Genomic DNA, 9,380 nt, shown 5'->3' with positions numbered 1-9,380 from the left:
TTATAAGAGGCGGAACCTGAGAGGGAGAGTAGTCACAATTGGTGTCCAGGGACAGATACAAAGGAATCCAGTGAAGCCTGAGCGTGGATACGAAGAAATCCAGTCAAGCCTAAGTTAAAAATAGTTTTTCTTAAGTCAAGGGTACCTTTTAGACAGAGGTCTGTGGCAAAGAAGTTTGGTTCCTCACTAGAGCTTTCAGGAAAAGCTTGGTGGGGGGGGCTTCTGAAGCCAGATCTTGGGGGGGATGGCTAAGATAGGGAACAACTCAGAGAGAGAATTCCTGTATTTACCTCAAGATTTGAAGACCCAGTGGGCTAGCTTAAGGGTCAAGGCTCTAAGAGTTTAGAGAGCTCTTATGAAAAAAAACAGAAGCCAGGGGTCAGAGCAGATCTGAGGGAAGAGAGGTGAAAGCCTTTGCTTGAAATAGAACTATTTCAGTGACTGGAAGTAAAAGAAGAAAGACAGGACCTTTTAAAATCTGTACTAATCATCCCAGAAGTAAATATGCCTCCCAAACGTACCAAAAGGGGGAGTCCTGAGGTTCAAGAAATAGAGGGAAACGGTGACCATTTAACTCAAATAGAACAGGAGGAAAGTGATGAGAGTGCCTCAGAGGAACAAAAGGAGTTTGTTCCCCTGAGGCACCCAGGAGTTTGAAAATTGGAAGCTGGAACAGGAATTCATGCTAAAAGCCAAGGAATTAGAATTGAAGGAACTAGAGCTCAGAGCTGAGCAAGAGACCAAACAAAGGGAACTAGAAATGAGAGAAAAAGCTGACCAAGAGGCAAGACAATTTGCTTTTGAGCAAGAACAAAGACAAATGGAATTACGGCAAAGGGAAATGGACTTTCAATTACAGATGAGACAATTAGAAATTTCTGCTCCAAACAATAACCTTAACAATAACAACAGTGATGGAGGGGCAATTCTCTCAAAAATCGATCTTAAGAAGTTTCACCAATATAAAAGAGGGGACTGTCCCGAATCTTTTATCACTGCTTTTGAGTGCGCCTGCTGGGACTTTGAAATTTGAGATGATGAAAGGATGATTGTTTTGAGAGCTCAAATAAGTGGAAATTTGGCTGAATTATATTCACAGATGCCCTTAGAGAAGGCCAGAGATTTTGAGGCGTACAAAACGATGGTTTATTCAAGGTTTTGTATTAATGCTGAACACCTGAGGTGAAAATTTTGCTCTCTTACTAAAAGGCAGGAGGAATCTTATTCACAGGGTATCTAAATTGCTGCAATGTCTTAAGAAGTGGATGGAAAGGGAGGAGATCACTTCTCTAGAACAAATGAAGAATTTGATTGCATTAGAACAATTTTACTCCATATTACCTGGGGAATTGCGTTATTTAGTTAGGGACAAGAATCCTAAAAATCTACTAGAAGCAGGTGAACAGGCAGATTATATTAATGAGTACAGGAACCCCAGATTCTCAGAGCTAAGAATTAACAGACCAAACCGGGACAACAATAAGAAGCCCTTTAATAAAAATTACCTCAGCAAAACAACAGGAAGAGAAGGCCAGAGTAGTACTTCATCTAAATTGCCCCAGCCTCATCCGCCAAAGCCAATAAACCCTGAGTCAAAGTTCACCAAATCTCCTCAGAATGAGAGAAAGAATTATAAATGTTTTAACTGCAACCACCCAGGCCATTTACAATTCCAGTGTGTGCAAAATAAACCTAATACAGGGAAGATTGATAATCAAACCAAAAAGTGTATTGTTTAAAACAAGTGGAATCGGCTGAGGGAAGAAGTAACCAGAGACCTGTTTCCATGACAACCATAGCTTCTACTGATCTTGAGGAGGAGGACATTCCTGAAGCCCCTGTAGTACATTGTTTTTACATTAGAAATGAGAATACCCTTCTCAGAAACGCTGGTAAAGAGATAGTTGTGGGAGAAAAGAGATACATCTCTATAAGGGACACAGGGTCTCAAATTTCCATAGTACATTCTGATCTGATAGCCCAGGATGACATAATTCTAGGCAGAACAATGACCCTAAAAGGGATTGGGCAAGAAACCGTGGTGTTAAAAGTGGCAGAGATTCAAATAGGCTATAGGAATTGGTCTGGAAAGTGGCAGGTAGCCATTTCAGACGAAATACCAGCAGCTTTTCTACTTGGTTGGGACTTAATAGAGCATGTCAAGAGTGCTTTAGTGCTTACATGCTCAAGGGTGTGTGTATCAAACCTCACCCTCTGCAGCTGAGATTGATACAGTATCAGACAGAAGCCTGGAGAGAGAGGTTTCCCTGGGAGGATCCTTATAAAGTAGTGACAAAATTGAACAATGTCAATTATGTGATACAGAAGGATGAATATGTAAGCCCTGATGCCTTAAAGAGGGATGCATCTAAAGAGGTTCAGGAGAAGGAGAGGGAACTGCCTGTCCATTCCCTAGCTGAGCAAGTGAAGCCCCAAGTCAGACTTAAAGCTGACGTCACCATAAAATGACCAGCAGACGACATCCAGGGGTCAACCGAGTGGGTGATGACCACCAGTCAACAGAAAAGGTCATGGAGGAAGGAGCCAGTGGTTGACAGAGGGACTCCTGAGTGCCTGCAGACATATGTCCATCTGAAGGAGATGACAACATCCGGACCAGTCCACAGTAGGCCAGACCACTACGGAAAAGTGAGAGACTTGGACTTTGTCAATTTTGCCTTTGCACCAGAAACTCAGATCGTGCCTCGAAAGCCCAATGACTGATGGGGGTGGATAGCCCAAGCTGATATTGTACAGTCATGCCCCACATAACGATTGCCTCGCTTAACAAGGAAATCGCTTTATGATGAGGTTTTTGCAATCGCAATTGCGATTGCAAAACGATGGTCTAAATGGGGGAATTTCGCTTAGCAATGATCGGTTCCCTGCTTCGGGAACCGATTTTCGCTTTATGACGATCAAAAACAGCTGATCGTCAGGTATCAAAGTGGCCACCAGCTTTCAAAATGTCCCCCCCCATTTTCTAGGACAGATTCCTCGCTTTACAGGCAGCGAAAATGGCTGCCCCATGGAGGATCTTGCTGGACAGTGAGTTTTCAGCCCATTGGAACACATTAACCGGGTTTTAATGCGTTTCAGTGGGCTTTTTTATTTCGTTTGATGATTTCGCTCTACAGCGATTTCTCTGGAACGAATTAACATCGCCAAGCCAGGCACCACTGTATTATGTTCTGTTTGTAAAGGTGATGAAAAATTGAATTTGATGGGCAGAAATGTGAAGAATGATTCAAGGACTTTTATTATAAACTGAAATGGACTATAATTCACAGTTTAATTATTTATGTAAATGTTTCATGATTTTGAGTTCTGTATGGTTGAAAATGTTAAATGTAAATAATAAGGTAAAGTATATTGTTGAATAGTAGTGAAATGTTTAGATTATAAGGTATAGTAATTGTTATGTTAAATGTGTTATATCAGCGATCCCCAAACCCCCGGTCCCCGGCCCAGTCCCGGTCCCTGGCCTGGGCCAGAACGGGCCACCAAAAGAGACCTCCCCCAACCTTCGTGCATCTTCACCCCTGCGCCACCTGTTTGCACCTGCACGTGTGCTCTGGGTTGCCTGCACGAGCGTGTGCCATAAGCATGTATGCATGCATACTGGTGCGCGTGGGCCCGCATGAGCATGCACCACCATTTGCACATGTGCACAAGTGCTTGTGCGGACCCGCACGCCCCACACGCATGCGCAAATGGCAGTGCAGTGCTCATGCGGGCAGGCGCCCACCTGTGCAAGAGAACGTGTGTGCTTGTTTGCGCATGTGCGTGAGCAAGGGGGGTAACACACCTTCCCCAGCCGGTCCACGGACCGGAAAAGGTTATTTATTTATTTATTTATTTATTTATTTATTTATTTATTTATTTATTTATTTATTTATTTATTTATTTATTTGATTTATACCCCTCCCATCTGGTATATTTATACCACTCTGAGCGGCTAACAACAAAAAATATACAATTATAATAAAGTAAAACCTAAACATTGATTACTAACAAAACATACCAAAAATCGTAAATGAAAGATAGATAAAGAAGGGAAAATTAAATTAAGTTAAATTAAATGCTGGCAGGAGGGAAGGCCTGGACATAAAGCCATGTTTTTAGTTGGATTTTAAATGTACCCAGCGTAGGGGCCACGCGAATCTCAGGAGGGAGACTGTTCCAAAGGCGGGGAAAGGTTGGGGAACACTGTGCTGTATGGTAAGTAAATGCAAGTGTGCCTGTTTGTTTAGGAGGAAAACCATGTTTTCCCTCCCAAACAAACATATTTAAGGGGGGAGGTCTGTAGTGTGCCCCTTTATTATTTCAATGGTTCATGTTCTGTTATGTTAATTGTTCATGCATATTCATGTTACTGAGAGGCAGAGCCAAGAGAGAGGTTATAAGAGGCGGAGCCTGAGAGGGAGAGTCAGTCAGCGAGAGTAAGAGTCAGGGTGTAGGAGTCAGAGTATGAGTAGAGGGAGAGTGTGGAGTGTGGAGAAATCTGAGGTGGGATTAGAATTAGGAGTGTATTATCTAATAGAAGATTGTTCCGGATTAACCTTCGCTATGTGAAAACTTTGTTCAACGGAAAGTAAAAAGCCATGTTTAATGCATTCCAAATCGGCTGAAAACTCACCGTTTAGCGAAGTTTCCTGGGTCCGGCAGCCATTTTCACGCCCTCGGTAAGCGAGGGGAGGGCGCAAAAACGCTGTGCGCAGCCATTTCGGGTGTCCGGCGGCCATTTTGGAACCGCCGAACAGCTGATCTGCGGCGTTGCAAAGCGAAGATCGGTAAGCGAAACGCTTACCGATCTTCACTATGTGAGTTTCGCCCATTGGGGCCGACGTGATGCCTCCACATTAGCGATCCCAGAAAAGGGATCGCTATGCGGATTTGTCGCTATACGAGGCGCTCATTCTGCGAGGCACCACTGTATACTATGAGGTAGAATAATACTGATACTTACACATAAAAATAAACTATAAAATATGGTAATTGCTTATTTAAACCAGTTCAGCTAGGGACCTCAAACAAATAACTGTATAATAAAATTATGAGTGCGTTACAGGCAATTTATCCCAAACTATAGGCAAATTGTATTTCCACTGACAAACATGATGAAGAAATAGTCCAATGTGTTTCAGAGAATCAAGATTTGTCAAGAAAACTTCCAGAAGCTTAAGAACATCCTTTTGTCTAACTTAGTACAAAGAGCCCTTGATTTTTTACAAACCCTTTATTGTGACTACAAACATAGGAGGAGTGGAAGTGCAAAGAAAGTGAGACAACAAATATCACCCTATACTTTCATCTGCAAGAAGTTTTCAGATAGTGAAAGCCACTGGTCAGGCCCTGAAAAAGAATGCTGTATCACGGTATATCATGCCTTCCCATGCATGAATCCAGCCAAGCACATGTCACCTCAGGTATGCATCTGGTGAGGAGACCTTTAGCACACAAAGCTTTTTGCCAAACAAAACTTGCTACTTTCTAATTAAGGATCCACAGTAGTCTGTTGTTCTGCTTGAAGCAGAGTATACAACTACTCCCTAAAAAATGGCAACATTTGAATTGCCGTGGAAGAACAAGCTATCTCTTTGCAGACTTTAAGGTCACCATATTTCAGGAAAAGAGATTCAAGCAAGCCTCTTGATATAACCATTCTAAACCACCCCATACCCACGGGACCCCTGGAACAATACTTTTAATAAGAACTTCCTTTCCGAAATTGTATTGATTGTTGTTTAGAGGCTTTCCCCTTTCCTTTCACTAATACAAATTCAATAAATCTACCCCAAATAGCATAAAAATATTTGAACTTATTTCCCCTCTTTTCATCTTAGGTTCAGTAGTCAATTTATCATTTAATGCAATGTCCCATACTTCATTATACTAATCTTCTAATTTAATATCATTTTTATCTTTCCAGAATCTAGCTGTTAATATTCTAGCACTTGTCATAAAATTGGAAATCAATTCCTTTGAACAATAATCAAGTTCTATCTTTTCAAAAATTGACAAAAAAGCTATCTTAGAACTGAATTCAATATATTTTCCAAATATATCACATATTTCCTTAAAAATCATTTTCAAAAATTTCTGAATCCATTTACACTCCCACCACATATGATAATACGTGCCAATTTCTTCATCACATTTCCAATAAGCTTTAGAATAGTCTAAATTTATTATATTCAGTTTCACCGGAGTCATATACCACCTTAAAATAATTTTTTTAACATTCCTTTATTCTTACCAACATTAATCTTAAAACTCTCATCCTCCAGATTTTTATCCAATCGTCTGTTTTAATTTCTGTCTTTAAATCATTTTCCCAAATTTATTTCAAACCTTCTGTTTCTCTTTTTCCTCTTGTTCCAAAATTAGGTTATAAAATCTACTTACAGTACTACTCTCTTCGTCAAAGCATATTTCTTCATGTCTTCATGTGGTGATAGAAATTGTTCGTACTTAGTACATTCTCAAGCAAGCCTCATAAGAACAGTTGTGCTGTATCAGATGAAAGGCCTATCCAGTCCATCCTTAGTTAATGAATTGGAATTTACCTGTGGGTTTTGAAACTGTTGGAGTTGAGCTGAATATAGATTGAGTCTAGAAAGTAATCGTCCCACTCTAGCTATTTATGCAAGCTAAAGGTAAAAAACTTGTAGCATTCCAGAGTTTGTGCTTTCATTTTCATCAGTTATATCCAGCAAATCCAATGGTGAAGAAGAAAGGAGCTGCGATCCAGTGTCTGGAAAACCACAGGTCGCCCACTCCTGAAGTAAACTATTCATTTTGTTCTGCATTTTGTTCTTATGGACTTTTGAATCAGGCCTTTTGCCTTTCTGACTAGATGTTGTTTTCATCTCTACATCACATACTAGTGTGATACATCTGTCATTTGCACTGTTGAGCCTCCTGGCTTTGCACTTCTTCCCTTTCCTTCTGTGTCTATATATTGCATTCTAGAAGCTGAGCATAGCATATAAATGTCTCAAGTGACGAGATATATGAAAGCTTATATTACAGTGAGTGCTGGTTATGACTTATAAAGTCTACACAACTTGTGTCCAAGCTGTCTGAAGGGCTATGCCTCTCCACATGAGTCTCCCTGGGTTTTATATTCTTGAGTAAACACACTCCTCTCAGTCCCATGACTCTCAAAGGTATGTCTGCTGAGGACATGAGGGAGGGCCTTTTTGGTGGTGGTTTCAAGGTTCTGGGACGTGGTGGCACTGTGGGTTAAACCGCAGAAGCCTCTGTGCTGCTAGGTTGGAAGACCTGCAGTTGTAAGATTGAATCCACGCGAGAGTGAGCTCCCGTTGCTTGTCCCAGCTCCTGCCAACCTAGCAATTCGAAAGCATGTAAAAATGTGAGTAAATAGGTACCATCACAGTGGGAAGGTAATGGTGTTGTGTCTAGTGCACTGGCCACGTGACCACAGAAACTATCTACAGACAAACGCTGGCTCTACGGTTTGGAGATGGGGATGAGCACCGCGCCCTAGAGTTGGACACGACTGGACTAAATGTCAAGGGGAACCTTTACCTTACCCCAAGGTTCTAGGAATTCCTTTCTAAGGGAAACTAGGTGGCTCCTCTTCCTGTTATCCTTTTGTCTTTGGCAGCCCATTCAGACTTTGGGCAACTGAATGGGCTGCTGAGAACGGAACTTTTAATAGCAGATGCTGAATTTTTAAAACACTTTTGATATGTTTTTTAAATGGTTTTAATTATCATACCTTAGTGCTCTTGTTTTACTATTATATGTTCAATAGCAGCTTAATATAACTTCCATATCTTTAAAAAAATCTTTTTGGGTCTTTGCACTGGAAAAAAAGCAGTGTGTAAATGAAACAAGTACCGGTATTTCAATAAATATTTTAATTAAATCATATTAATAATAAAATTATAGTAAATGTAAGCAACTTAAAATAAATAAATTAATCTCAGTTAATATGAAGGCTCAAGGTTTGTATTGTGAATGTCCTCATGTAAACTGCCAACAAAGTACAACTGCAGTTTCTGAACTGAAAGGCACTGTATAAGTCCTTAAGTGCTTTAGTTCAGGTGGGGTTGTAATGTAGCCAGCCAGTAACAACTTCAGACACAATAATGAGTGGGGAATTTCAGTGGTGGTTGGGTGCAGGCTTTTAAAAGCCCCTTTGAATTAAAAGGGTATTTCTGGCGAAGAGTTAATTAGCTTCCCCTTTGCCTCATGATGTGGGAGAAAGGGAATTATGGACACCAGCAAATTGTTCTCCGATGTTTGTTTCAGCTACAGAATATCCTGTTTAGTGGAAGGGGTGAGCAAAGATTTTTGAGACTGCAACTCCCAGGTACCCTAACTAGCATAATCAGTGAGGGGAAGGATGACAGGAGTGCATTTTCACAGTCCTGATCTAGCCTCTAAATGCCTCATTTGATATAATTCTGACACATGCTTGCCATGGTTGTTAGAGCACATAGTGTTACAAAAGACACTTGAAAAAAATGCATGCTTTATTACGTCAATTTGGCAGACGGTGACTGTGTATGAACTCACAAATTATGGATTCAAGTATTCACCTCAATTGATCCTGGGTAGAGACACAAGCATCGAGCATACAACAGTCCAGATTCTGAGACAATATTGGACATAAATACTGGAATTAATTAGATTAGGCTACTGCAATTAAGAAGACTTTTATGTCAAACCTCTGTTCACTGCAGAGCAGTCCAATTTTTTTTTAGGATTCAGTGTGGGTGTGACAAGAAACTAAACATATGCACAATGAGGTAGAATTCAATATCCACCAAAAGATTGGGGGGGGGGGCTTTGTCTGTGGGAATGAAGGTAGGTTGAAGCAGCCGCCCCTCTGCTGATCAGCCCTTAGTCACTGTGAACAAATGGTTAGTCAGCACATCAGTCTTGTCTGTGAGTCAACCTCTTGAATAAGCACAACAGTCTTCTGAAATCTTAAGAACTACGTATAAGGTTTTGTGAATTATAGCCCACTCCAACAGATGTCTTTTCTTTTGGTTCCAATCTTCTTCTCATGGCTAAAGGAATTTATTTACAGTATTTGTTTAAAATATTTTTAACTTATCTATCTCCTTAAAAAGGATCTAAGGCAGCTTACATCACTAAAAGGCAATATTTAAAAACTAAAAACAGTAATTTTAAAAAGAATCAAAGACCACACTAAAATGGTATACAAAATAAACACCAAAAAACAACTTCAAAGCAACAGGGCACAACACTCACTCCATTGAAAAGCCCTCCCTGCCAGCCAATCATAATTTCATAACCATCAATGTTTGGTATTTATCACGATCGTCAAATCACTATTAATCTGGAAGCAAATGCTTTATCCCACTAATTTGAGGATCGTA

This window comes from Pogona vitticeps, chromosome 1 (genome assembly GCF_051106095.1).
Source record: "Pogona vitticeps strain Pit_001003342236 chromosome 1, PviZW2.1, whole genome shotgun sequence".
Classification (NCBI taxonomy): domain Eukaryota; kingdom Metazoa; phylum Chordata; class Lepidosauria; order Squamata; family Agamidae; genus Pogona; species Pogona vitticeps.
The sequence above is the reverse complement of the archived record's forward strand: the minus strand, read 5'-3'. Positions refer to the sequence as shown.